This window comes from Montipora capricornis, chromosome 11 (genome assembly GCF_036669925.1).
Source record: "Montipora capricornis isolate CH-2021 chromosome 11, ASM3666992v2, whole genome shotgun sequence".
NCBI lineage: Eukaryota > Metazoa > Cnidaria > Anthozoa > Scleractinia > Acroporidae > Montipora > Montipora capricornis.
Window position 1 is genome coordinate 10432994 of NC_090893.1, and position 14189 is coordinate 10447182.

Sequence of the window (14189 nt, forward strand, 5' to 3'; positions counted from 1 at the left end):
GATGAGATGAGATTGATATTTTCACGTACGAAATGAAACAAGGAATTTTACAATAACTTGAGGTACAAATGAAGCTTTGTCTTGAATCCTAACTTTGTGAATCTTTAAAAGATTCTTCAAAGCAGAGTAGTGTGAAACCATGTCTGACAGCTTTGTCTTTTTTTAGCAAGCAAGTGCAGCATTTATCACAAGAGCTCGGCCGTTTTGTGGATAATGATCAAACTGAGCAACCAGGTAAAGGTGATTTAAATGGTATTGAAATAAACCTGTCTTCATCTGGCACCGGATGGTACTAATTGCATTTGTTTACTACTTTTACTTCAGCCTTACTTGATAACTTTCTGTTTCTAATATGTACATAATAATGATTTAATTTAAATTAGAAAGAACTAGCATCACACATATTTAAAATGGGAAACAGAAAAATTGGTTGTTATCAATAAAGCATAAAATTGCCTTACCTAGTCTTATCTCACGTCTTTGAGATGTTAATCGATAAGTGGAGCTAATGGAGTTATAATGTCAAAGACATTTTGTCCATTTAGAATGGCAAGAGGCAATTTTCAGCCCAACATCTCCTGTTTCACATAAATGCGATTCTCTTTTCAAAGTTTGGGCTTACCTTTTTGGTGTCATGAAATTCAGTGGGAAATAGCACTCCAAAAGGGGCAGGGGCGTGCTAACTCCCTGAGGACCATGTTGAGGTCCCTTTGTACCCCATATACAAAATTCAGGCACTTCTGTGTGGCGTGTGTGTTCTCTCCCATTAGGCTGGGCATTTCTTGCAGCTCCCACTGCTGGGTGTGCTTCCTTTACTACATTCCTGTTTAAGGTCTTCCAGGAGAGAGGAGCTCCCTATGCCGATGGGTAGGACCATGCTAAGTAGTGTTATTGATAATAGATGCGATGACCCCCTCCTCGCCAACAGGTGAAAGTTCTTTATTCCAAAGACTCATGTCACATCTCTCTCTTTTTTTGTGGACCATGACTTGTCCCCAAAAATGAAGTGCATCAGATGACAATCTTGATGATTCTCTTTTCCAGATTGATGCTGAAGGCATTTGTGAGTAATTTTTTTATCTTTTAAAGTGCATCCTTCATCCAGCTTATCCTCAATCTAGTTCATTCTCACAGTACTCATCTTGCAATTGTGTGATTAAATTCCGATATAGTTTTGGTTTGTAACTTGATTTCAATGTTTGCCTTCAAGGAAGATTAGAAATTGCTCACCAGGCTTTACACTGACTCGCCCACCTTTTAGCACTCACTTGTTCCATTGTCTGCAAAGTTCATTGTTCCCATGCATTCCTCTACCAGGTACCATGTTTACATTGTTCCATTTCGCCTCTCTTCCTTTTTGGCTATCATCTGTAGTTGTCACATTGCTTCCATATGCATGTGAAACATGGACAACTTACAGCCGACATGTGAAGCACCTTAACCATTTCCAACTAACCTGTTTTGAAAAATCATGAAAATCAGATGGGAAGACACACTACCAAATACTGAGGTTCTGGAGAAAGGTAACAGGACTGGCATGGAACAGGTGATGATAACAGCACAACTCAGACAGGCAGGTCATGTATTAATGTCAGAAGAAAAGAATTTCCAAAGTCATATTGTACTCAGAACTGAAGGGAGGTCACACAGTAATGTTATTGTGGATGCCAAAAGAAAAGGTACAAGGGCCGATTGAAACAAAACCTCAAGAAATGTGATATTGACTAAGAAACTTGGGAGGACCTAGCCAGAGAAAGAGTTATGTGGAGGGCTCTGATAAACCAAAGTAGCCAATAGGATAACCAAGGCTAAACAGAAAAGGGATGATCATAAGGAGTGACAACTGAACTCAGCTCGTCAAGACTCTTGATATGAATTTCTAACATGTGATGTCAGAGCTCCTATAGGAGGACTCCAAAAGCGAAATGAGGGTTCTCAACAAGTGATGTACCCAACCTGTCTTCATCAGCAATGATGGACAAAATAAGAAGAACCCAAGGCTTCGTAGGCTTGTTGCTTACCTCGTATGCAATATTCTCTTCCCCACTTTTCCAAAGTGCAATTTTGAGGTAATTCCATCTGTTCTGTGATGAGTTTTGACTTGCATTCATTTGAAGATATTGATCCATGTCTTCTGCAAAGATCTTCTTTCTATTTTACGTCTTGGTTTTCCTACTACCACATATTCTTTTCAAACTTAGCTTAACCATCATCATGACCAGATTGTGATCAGAATTGGAATCGGCCCGTTAAATTGTGCTCAAACCAGGTGTTAGCTGTCATAATATTCCTGCATTATTTTACAGAACTCGATTAGGAAGTCTCACCTATCATTACTGCCACCAAGGCTAAAACAGCCTGCTATTAAACCATTGCTTCCTTCACCAACAACTGCACTGAAATCCCCCAGTCCTATTACGTAGTCGTTCCCTTGTCCATGTTTAAATATTTGATCAATGTTATAATGCATTTCCTCTACTCCGCCACACACTCAGGGTCTTCAAACAACTCAGGAGAAAGTGCTGTCTTTGTAATGACATCTGCAAAGAATTTGACTTCCAAGTCTTCTGAGATAAGGACAATAAACCATAGATCCTGTCTCACAACCCTTTAATGTTCATAATCGTGTGGGACGTAAAAGAAGCCACACATATGTCACAAAGAGTATGGTATGTAGATCCCAATGTTGTGGTCAGGCCTCATTTCATTCATTCATGGGTTGGGTGAGATCACTAATGAACGAATACCGGCTGTCAGCGGTGCCTGTACATGTATATGCTGATGTCCAACGGTTGATTACTTGTAAAAAGCGCATGTGAATAGGAAATGTGCTATATAAATTCATTACTATGACCATTACCATCAGGAGTCCATTATAAGGTTCTCCTCTCTCAACACACTTTCCTGCCTGGTTGTCCAGGAGCAGGGCAACAGCACTTTTTCTCCTTGTAACCCCAGAGTAAAGTAAATTAAACCCACTTCAGCGCTAATAATTAAAGTCTCCTTTTTTGTTTTTAAACACACTGCGGTAAGACCTGGGATCTGCCTCTCCAGTCTTCCCATTTTGTACTTCTATTGCCTTGACATTGTTCTTACATTCCATACACCATTTCAAATCATCAAAGAGGAGGATTTCACATGATCATCTCCTGCTCGATGTGGCATCTTACCAAAGAAAGATCCTGGTAACGTCATCAGGTCCGATACTCTCCAATGTAGCCATTACAATATGGTCATACTACAAATCTGTAAGCAAACTATGGTTTGCCATTGCCTTCATGAACCACAGTGGCTCTCTAACCAGGGTGAGTGGATCCCAGGATACACGCCAGCATCTGGCTGCACAGTGTATACGCAGTTGGCCATGGAAGGCCCATCCACCAATGCAACTGTCCTTTATTCTGCAAGCCAGTGTCTATGGTAAGACTAAGGGGTACTCCAGCTTTCCTTAGGTAAGCTCCGAGGTTAGTGGAGGGATTGAAGTGCTTAACATCTCTATCTAGGCTGGCTCTCCGAGCAAGGTCTAGCCACTGACCTTTTAAGGTTTGTTAAGTATCCTCTCTTCCCATTAGTTAGTTGATTAGCCTCTTGTGAGAATTTCCAGGGAAGTGATTAGCCTACACTAATAAACCCTACATGAAACCACAGCTGCAGAGAGATGGGTACTTTCAAATAGAATATAAATTTCCTCTTACCAGATCATGAAATGGAAGCTTAATCAAGTTGCACTCTGGTTTGGCCATGGGTTGGGTTGTCAAGCTCAAGACATTGTGTGAGGGCAAAGGCAATCTTCTGGTCAATTACCAACATGATCCCAGGCAGCACCGCTTAGTTGACGTAAGGAATATTGTCAGCAACTGTTGTTGTAATTTGCACAAGAAATGGGTTGGGTAGATTTCACCTACATCTTCTTGGGCTAACTAAAACATGGTACATGTAGAAGCAATTTGCGAAAGTGCAAACTGAACAAGAGCACACACTTTAGTGCAGTTGCATGATGGAGATAAAAGTACATGGTTGTTTCCTTGTGGGGTCAAGATGTCCTTAGGAACCTCATCACCATCAACCAAAGGGCAATACCTTACAATATTTCACAGTAAATGGGAAAGAGAAACAGTCAGCTATTGTGAGTTGTCAAAGAAAATGGCAAAAGTTGGTAAAACGCAATTGAAAAGCAAGTCGTATTTACAACAGGGTGGTAGATGCAAGACTCCTTATTATTTTTCTCAGGCACGTATAATGACTTTGTGTTTGCAATTATCTTTGGTCATTCTAAAAAGATTGAGAAGGTAGACCTGGAGTGGCATCTGTGGGAATCACGAAAAGAAGTGTTATTGTGGCATAACTTCTTTGTAAAGAAATGGTTTTCTAGGCAATGAAAGACCTTTTTGCCCAGAAACTCTTGGAGTAGCACTCATGAACTTTTAACAATGCTTTTCAGTATTTGCTTGAGCGAGTGCAGAAAGCCAAGTCAACTATCTTGTTCCATCCAGATCATGCATACATGTACTGAGTAACCCTTCGTAAGGGCAAATGAGGGGATTGTGAAGAGATTTTATATTGCACAGTGGAGCAATGGTACCGGTGCAAGCCAAAATAATTAACTGAGTTCAAGTCATTGATTGATTCTGTGGGGATAGAGGCTGTTAGAATGACCTTCCAGTCTACCCAATCAACCCCACAAGGAAAATCCTGTTTGAGATGATTGACTCAAGCTCAGACTCCAACTAGACATTGCACAAGACATGGAGGAACCTCAAAACAGAGTTTCAATCTCAAAATATTGTGTGCAATCTACCAGGGGAATCTTCATATTGTGAGCAACAATAAGGAAGTCTAACATGAGTATCAGCAACAGGTGCAAAGATATTGTTGTCATAAAATGCTGCTTAGCCCTGGGAACAGAAAAGTTCATCGGAGTGGAGCCGTTGCGTCTCTTGTGATTGCAAAGATGACGTCAAGGTTAGAGGAACACTAGAGGTCATATTGCTGCAGAATTGAGACACCATTTTTCTCCTGCCAAGTAAACAAGTTTTAAAAGTTAGCTATGTTTTATTTGTATCTGTTCAGAATATCGTGAAATTAACTTGAAGGCATTTGCAACAAGTAATAATGGGTTTGAATCCCAAGTATTGGTTAAATATTCTCACTTTTAATGTTTCTAATGTCGATATAAAACTTTAAAAGGGCTTGCTGAATAATGATCCACCATGCTTTATCTGTAAGCCCTCATTTCCAAATTTCAGTAATCCTTAGGGACACACAATGACAAGATGTTCCCAGCCTTGGTCTCTGATGTAAGAGGATCCTGGGCAGAGTGCTCTAACTTTTGTAAGGTTATACTCAAAAAATAGTAGTTAATTTTCAAAGTCTCTTTTTCACTTCCTTAAAGCTCACAGAATTAATTATTTAACTCTTTAGCATAGTGTTCTTTATGGCAAAAAAAAAGCAAAAGCAAAAGGCAGTCATTATACTTACACACCATCTACTGCTTGATCAAGTGCTTCCTCTTTCGGCTGGGGTTACTGCAGTGTTTGCAAGTACACATTCGTGTGGAACTGAAACCTTAAAGTAAATAACAAGGTTAATTTTTATAAACACCACCCTGTTTGTAATGACTCACCTTCTCGTTCGAAATCATCTTTATAGCATCTGGTCATGTGTGGTTGCTGATTATGCTAAAGACGAAATGTGCTGAAACAGAATCACAGTGAGTTTTACATGGCACTTCACATCAGCAAAGTGACTTTTAAAAAAATGCAGACTGACAAGAGTTTTTCTTTGTTTTATTGATTTTCATTCATTGTAGTTACAAGGTTTTATAAGCTAATTCAGTTGCCTTTTGTTTGATAGCCTGAAAAGAAAAAGCACCTGTTGAAGGAAAACAGTGTTAGTACCTGTGGAGGCAATTAATCTTGGTTAGAAAATGAAGAGACTGCCAGATGGTTTTTGTTTTTTTTATTTGTGATAAGTCAGCAGAACATATTACAGTCTTTTGTTTTATACATTACTGTCATACCCTGAAAAGTAAAAGTTGTGTTAGAACCTGTGGAGGCAATGAATTGTTGTTAGCGAAAAGTTCTTTTTTTGTGCAGTACTGCAGTAGCTCTTTGTGTTAATCATCTTTAAATGACCAGCTTGACAACAGGTTTAGTGTTAAAAGTTTTATTTCTTTCTTTTAATAGTTACAAAGCAACCTTGACATTACTTATTAAGTACTCCACTGCATCTGAAGGTCTTGATGGTTGGGTGCGCACCTATGCTGGAAAAATTTGGGTGCCTGGCAAAACCAAGAATATTTTCAGGGCTTTCCAGGCCATTGTCATTATCATAGTGAATGGCGAGTTCTTCATGTAGCCATAGCGGAATAGCAGTGAAATGATCGAAGTGTTGACGATGAATCGAATAGTGAATCCTGTAGTTAAGAGCACCGAAAAATCGAATGAAGTGCGCATTCGGAATCGGCAGAAAAATACAAAAGTTCCACATACCTCATGCCAGGTTGTAGTGTATTGCCTCAGACCCATTGACATGATACAACTTTTGTTGCCAAGGGGTAGTGCAGTGTGGTGCACTGCTAATCCCCTAGGCCTGGCCTATCACAGGTTAGAATCCTGGTCTAGATCCGTTTCAATTCCTGAAACAGTTTTTGACAAAAGTTGTGCCATGAAAATTGGCCTTACCTTATACGGGTTGCTGTTACGTTCCAGTCTCCATTTCAGCCTCCTTGATGTTTTTTTGCCATGACTTCACTTACCCGAAAATGGGAACCAACCAGCCAGTTATTAAGTATTGACAGCTGTCTCAACACACATTTAAAAATCCCGGTCAATGATAAACCCATTTTTGATTTGAAAGAATTTAACTTTTGGCAGAACAAAAACGCAAAGGTTTTTCATCTGCCTCTTGCAAGTTGAAGCAGCTGTGTATTTTTAAAATTAAGTGCAAGTTATAATAGCTATTCTGTCAATATCAATAGGTATTAAAACTATTTGGGTTAATTTAAAGTGATGTCCTTTTATCCTCGGCTCTGTTTTGAGCAGTCTTCGCCTCATTGGCAACTACTCTAACTACTTAACGTGACTCATTTCAAAAGTAGTCTTTTGGTTATTGACGTCTTCAGCTGGCTGGTTCCAGTGCAATTCCACAGGTGCCCTTAAGAACCATTGATTGTACTTGGGCTGGGACTGTTGCTGATCAGTGTCACTGGATTCTTGCAATTTGAAGATGTTTAATGTGAATGCTACTAGTCCTACTGCCTGCCATATGCAATGCAGGGCTTTTTGACAGGAGGTTCCTTCCACAAGGTAAAACTAACAAGGAGACAATAGTTATTGTCAATGTCTCAGTGTTACTACCACCATAGTGGAAAAAATCCTCCCATCTCACTCTCTTGGAGTGCTAACTATAACTGACTGCCTTTCCTCTTGGTCTTCAGGTCAGTTGCATCCTTCTTAGTCAGTTATGCTTAACATAATATTAAAAAAAGCTTGGACTAGGGTGTGTGGATTGTCCCGTGAATTCCCTTGGGTAGCCTGTAAATGAAGTGTCTCCTCTTAATTAAGCAATTTAAGAAAGAGAAGAAACACAGCCTCATCACAGCTTACCCTAGTGAGTACTTAGTTGACACCTATGCTTTACCTAACCTATATCCCCGCAAGGCTGAGGTAAGCAGTTACCACATTGCCATTGTAAATTAACTTTTGTTTGGTCAAACTGAATTTGCCCAGTCGAAAGTGTAGTTTTTAAAGAGGGTCATTTGGAAAAATTCTTTTTTAAAGGCAAGAGGTAAAGCCACAACAGACATTGCGAGCCTAACCTAATTGTGTTAAGTTTTACTACAGAGACCACTCAACTTGAAGGAAGTTCCCAAATGAGATCTCCCCACAAAATTGGAATGGCCTGTTATCTTAATTATTGTAAGTGTCTGGTTGAACCTTGCGAGATTAAACCTTCACTTGACTCAGCACTGGCTCTGGCAAGTGAAGTGTATCGTGTGAAAAAATTCAATTTCAGTGCATGCAACTAGGCGGGAGAACTTGTGGAAGATGAAGTCTTCGTTTGTAGAAAAAATGTCAGGAACTCCATTGGTAGATGACCATCCAAATGACATCAAATCAAAGTCTCTGGAAAGAGTAACTAGAAAGGAAAGCTTCTAGAAGATGAAGTCTTCATTGGTAGAGAAACATTTCAGGAACTCCAATTGTAGATGACCAACAAGGTGACCTCAGATGGAAGTGTCGGAAGACAAAGTGCTGTCCTTTAAGCCGAAACAAAGACGAAGAAAGCCGAAAAGAATATTCAACGATACTGAAGAAGCCGATCAAATTCCAGTTGTGAACCGAAATACCTGCAAAGAAACCCAAACCTAATGGGAGCCTAAGGGGAGGAGCCATCCCATACCATGGGTCTCATTAACTAATCTAGCTACATTAACTAAGCCGAATGAAGAAGCCAATTGACTTCTGACCGAATGCATGTGTGTGCAAAGTATGCTTTGCAAGATTCAACCAGAGCTCGATTATTTTAACCCCCCATACCCCAACCCACAGAAAAGTCGACTTACTGCAGTGATGCATCTTTCATCACAGTGCTGCAAATGACTTGCCTTGGCTGATCAGAAGCAATACGCTGTGTTTTACAGGATACCAAGCCGAAGGTACAGTAAAGTGGATTGGCAGTCCGCAACAATGGTGGAATCTGTTCTGAGTGGAAACTTAAATCGTTCTGTCTAAGGATGTCCACTGGGCTGTCCATCAGTTGAGTTCCTGGTAGGAAGCAAAGGTAATTAATAATAGAGTTTTACTTGTCAAACATGATAATGTAATGGATTTGATGATAAACATTACGGGCAGAAACATACTTATTAAAGACAAAAGATCTGGTTCAATATTCAATCACAGCCAAAGTCAACATCAATCAAGAACAATAACATCTGACATATTTCGCATTCTTAAGAAATGCTCATGCAAATTTGATTGTCTTGTGTATGAAATGTTCCTTATTCGCGAGCACAAACCGTGTATGAATATCCAAAGTGATTCGATAAAGGCAAAACTTTTCACCTAGCCTCTAGGGACTTTGATCTTAATCTTGAACATTAATATTCGAGTTATCTGTAAAATATTATATTTGACCTGATGATGGTGTCATGAGGACACCGAAACGTTGTCTTTAATAAGTTTTACTTGTTCCTGATTAAGATGAGATGAGATCGATATTTTCATGTAAGAAATGAAAACTTGAAGGAATTTTCTAATAACTTGAAGTACATAAGATTTCCATCCATTTTTTTAAATTTAATTTTGAACTTTTACATTGAGACAAGAGTTCTGAATTGTATAGCCTATAGATTTTTGTTGGATTCAATACCATATAGCCAACTCAAAATTTTTTGTGGCTATTTTTTATTATTATGGTCTTTGATTTAGGCTAAGGGAAAAAAATTGTAAGTTAATTATGTTTTTGGAATGTAGTAGGCTTATTTTACCAATTCGGAAACAAGCCCAGCTTTATGTATTTGCAAATGTGTGCCTCTGGCCTTCCAATTTTATCTTTGCATTTTGGCAGAGAAGAAAGCTTTAATGGAGGGTTGGGATTTCTTAAGTATTTTCCTTAAGTTCTTTTCCCATGTTTACCTCCCATTTGGTTCATCACCTTTCTTACTTCAAATTTTACCAACCTGGTTAACAAACCTGCCCACAGCTACATGTGTAAGAAACTAGTTTTTTTAAGAACCTATTTCACTAAAAATCCCATGTACATGTAAATAAGCCATTTGCGAGTACATGTCTGCCTCCTCTTCAAAGCAAGTCTCAGTGCAAAGTTTTTGTTAATTGAAAATTAGTTTTCATTCAGATGTAAAGCAGAACTAATTACCATTACAAAAACTTTGCACTTGGACTCACTTTAAAGAGGAGGCAGACATGAATTTGGAAATGGCCTATTCCCCTTTCCTCATGAACTTGTTCTCGTTTAAAATGTGAAAATGGTTCTTGTTACTGCAGTCAGAACAGTGCAACCAGAAATAATAATAGTGATCTAAATTTGTTTAATGGCTTCTTTTATTGAGAGGAAAAAGGGCTGAAATGCAGTCATTGTAATAAGGAGATTGCAGACCAAGGATTAAATCTCATTATGGTAGTATTTACTAAAACAGTGGATAGCGTTGAACGCGGGCACTGATTGGCTCATCAAACTCCGAACATCTTGTGCTATTTACCTCTGAGTAACTCAAGAAAAAATGGTGTCCCGATTTGCATCCGTGACAAGTGAAGAAAACATCCAAATTATTTTTTTGTGCCGTATATTATCTCACTGTTTTAGTATATACTACAACAGCTATTCACTTCAGTGTCGGTGGCTAGCATTGACTTTGGTGAATAGTTGTTAACTATCTTGGAGAAATGCTTGTTTTTGCATGTGGATTTTCACTTTTATATGTTCTATCTGTCTTCATTTGCAGAAACACATTTCAGAAACTCCAGTTGTAGATGACCAACCAGGTGATCTCAGTTCAAAGTACTCCAGGTGATCTGGTGACGTAATTTGGAGGACTGGGAAGGACAATTTTAACGCCGTATCCCACAACCGCGCGCGGCCCTAGGTGTTGTTTCCAAACTCCCTGCAGTATTGCCATCGCCGAAACTCAACAGATCATTACGTGTCTACCACATTTCCTGTTACTTCATGAACATTCAAGTAGACCGGACAAGATCTAACCTCGCCTCTGCCATGTTGAATTCGAAAATAAGGCCGCCCACGGTTGTGGGATATGCCGTTAAAATTTTTCTCCCCAGTCCTCCGAATTACGTCACCAGATCACCTGGTGGAAGACAAAGTGTGGTCCTTCAAGCCAAAAGAATTAAGAATACTTGACAGGACTGAAGAAGCTGATCAAAGTCTATTTGGGGGACAAATGAACTGCAAAGCAACCCAAGCTTAATGGGAGCCTAAGGGGAGGAGCCATCCCACACCGCAGGTCTCACTAACTAATCTAACTATGGTTAAGTTAAGACGAATGAAGAAGCCGATTAATTTCTGGTGGAATGCACATGTCTGCAAAGTATGCTTTGCAAGGTTCAACCAGAGCTTAATTATTATAATCTTCCAAAGCCCAACTCACATAACAGTGCACTTACTGTTTCAGGTTGGAAAGTGAAGATCTGTGTTGCAGAAGCTGAATTTTGAGTTTGCTGTTTTCAGGTGATAGTGGATGGACAAGCATTTTGGTAGAATCTGGTCTGGCTGCAAGTTGCTGCCTTGTGATGATTTTTTTTTGTGACTTGTGGTGATGATTGGGTAGCCTGTGATCAAAGCTGGAAGTCATGCTGGCTCCTTTGCAGGCAATGACCTGAAAATATAAGGTTAAAATTGTTAAGGTTGTGTTTTTTGAATTAATTTCTATGATGCCAGCCATTGTGCTTTCATGGAAAAGTTTGAAGAAATTGTTGCTTGCAAGTGGCTGGAATGTTTTGCTGTGATAAGCCAAGCTTAAATGATAAATGAAACAAGGCAGAGTTTGCCAAAAGCCATTTCCTTGTTGGATACAAGATGGGATGCAGCCAGCCCAATGTCTTTCTGGCTATTTTGTTATTATTGTCTTCAATAGGCGTTATCCCTTGTTACGTAGTCACTCATCAAAATTCTTTTGTTGAGTGACTACTATAAATACCAGAATGCACTGTTTCAGTAGTCACTCAGCAAAAGAATAATGAAAAGAAAGAATATGATGTGTTTTGTCATAAGGGGTACAGTCTATTCAGGCTCAAGGAAAAATTGGTAATTAATGTTTGGAATGCAGTAGGCTTATTTTACAGGTCACAAGTTATTGTTTTAACAATTTTGAAACAACCTCAGCTATTTACAAATGTTTTGGCAGAAGGATAGCTTTAATACAGGGTTAGGGTTTCTTCAAAAGTTTCCTCCAGTTCTTTTCCAATCTTTTACATGTACCTCCCATTTGTTTCATGACCTTTCTCATCTCAAATTTTACTGACCTGTTGAACAAACCTGCCCACATATAAGAAGCTAATTTTTTAAGAACCTGTTTGGCTAAGAAACCCATGTACATGCAAATTCTCCTTTCCACATGAACTTGTTCTAGTTTACAATGTGAAAATGGTTCTTGTTATCACAGCCAAAGTAGTGCAACCAGAAATAAGTGATCTAAATTAGTGTATGGCTTATTCTCAAGAGATAAAAAAGGGCTGAAATGTCATTGTAATAAGGAGAATGCTGACCACAATTGCAGGTGTGAAATCTGGCTATCTTGGAGAACTGATTGTTTTTGCATGTGGATTTGTACTTTTAATGTTCTATCAAGACTATTAATTTATTCTCAGCCAAAATTTGATTGTTTACCAACTGAAGTTAATTTTTTTAGATTGTTTCTTTATTATTTCAGTGTACTGTATAGGCTACTTTCATAAATGGCGATCATCTTCACATTCTTTTGTGTTTATGTTAATTAGACCTAATGCCCTCATTTTGAAACAAATATTCTTTTGAAAGTTGCGCATCGTAGCGAGGCTAGAAAGGCTTATTGGCATTACAACAAAGGATTATTTCATTTGGCCGCCATTATGAAAGAGGTCTATATCCTCTTGTTATCTCCAAGATGCTGTTGCCGTACAGAGTTATGATTATGACGGTAAAGGTAATTGGCCAAAGTTTTCACTTTTTAAAATAGTGAATAAAAGCTTCTCTTAACAATGTGTGATACGCTTTATTTTGGCTAATTATTTGGTTTTCAATGTAGTTTTTCTCAATAATAGCATGGGTGACAAATTGCTCGTTAATTTTGGGGCAAAATTTCAGCGTTAATTTATGATATCACATGTGAAATTACAATGTTGCCATGGCAACTTTTCCTACAGAGCCAAAATGGCGTCTTATGAACGTTATTTGTTGCTCATGATATTGATGCCTAATCAAATGGTAAACTCTGGAAATCAGGGAATAATTTCACTTGCGTTTTGTTCAAAATCAAATAAATTATTGAACTAATGCAATTTAAAACAGATGAAATAAATTATTGGTTTTGGGTGCATGAGAGGAAAACCGGAGTACCGGATGAAAAACCTCTCCAAGCAGAGTAGAGAACCAACAAACCCATTTGTGGTAGGTGACTGCTCTCACAATTGCGCTAACCATGCTCTCACTTCCACCACCCCCACTCCCCCCTTCCCACCCATCCCAAGTTGAAATTCAAATCTATTTCAAGATAAGGGTGATAAAAGACCATCCGCTGAATGTTTGAGGGTGCGGTATTCGCAAAAATCTTTTTTACAACTCACGAAAATTTGGGAAATATTGTGCAAAAATGAGCTCAAGGAAATAGCTTTGACATTTTATTTTAGAATTGGAGCACAAACAAAAAAATGGAACAAAAGTTAAATGGTCCGTCTATGACATTTTGACAGTAGAGTGAGTGAGCGGCATGTCGAGTCCATTTAAGCGGTAGAAATGCTGATGAAAAGAGATTAACAAGAAATATTTAAGTAACATTATGTGTCCAACATTATCAACGAATTAATTTCGGATTTTTAAAATTGGTTGATATCTTAGAGCTTGTTTTTACAAGTCGAAGTTCTTGCAGTTGTGTTCTGTCGTCTCTCTTAACAATAAACCTTCTCCCGCGAAAACGTCTTGTTTATTTGGTGGCTGAAAGTTGTATGACTTCGCATGGACACGGAAAGCAAAATACATTTTAAAGTGTCATTCAATTGCCTGGCCGTTATTGCCTTAACTAAAACTTGTTGTAAAAACTTAAGAAGTTTTTTTTCTGTCAAGCTTTCAATAATAGCGAAAAAGTAAATTAATTATATTTTAGTGAGATGCTAAGCCAAACGTGAAGGAGAAGATTCATGGAGTCAAGAGTCAAATGTCCTGGGAAATAAATTAATTTTTGTACTTGCGAAACCGTGAATATTCTTCTATCCGTGGTTAGTAGACCATGTTCTATCAATTCTAAATCATTTATCCTGTGTTTTTTCCAGAATTTACGCAGAAATTGTAGGAGGTTTAATTAGCTGAAATCAAGGTTGCTGCACTTTGCCGTTTGAAAATGTACCATTATTCGTCTCGCCCGTAACAAAAAGAAAAAAAAGAATTTTACCTGAGAATTGCTCGGAAGCAGTTGAAGCTTTAATATACAGAAAACTAATGCCTTTCTTGCTTTTATTTGC

General features: G+C 38.5%; 1 long non-coding RNA gene across 22 annotated transcripts in view; it reads left to right on the plus strand.

The window, feature by feature from the left end:
- The window catches only part of LOC138023713 (uncharacterized), a 48257-nt gene extending 34869 nt beyond the window's left edge, over positions 1–13388 (plus strand). For 3 of the 22 annotated variants that reach the window (XR_011126769.1, XR_011126770.1, XR_011126766.1), the window contains 5 exons: positions 167–234; positions 3699–7307; positions 8645–8784; positions 10466–10505; positions 11150–13381. This is a non-coding gene — a long non-coding RNA (uncharacterized lncRNA). Of the gene's footprint in view, positions 1–166; positions 235–3698; positions 7308–8644; positions 8785–10465; positions 10506–11149 lie in introns of all 22 variants that reach the window. The other 19 variants (XR_011126763.1, XR_011126762.1, XR_011126765.1 and 16 more) reach the window with 15 other exon arrangements.
- The last annotated feature ends 801 nt before the right edge of the window (positions 13389–14189 follow it).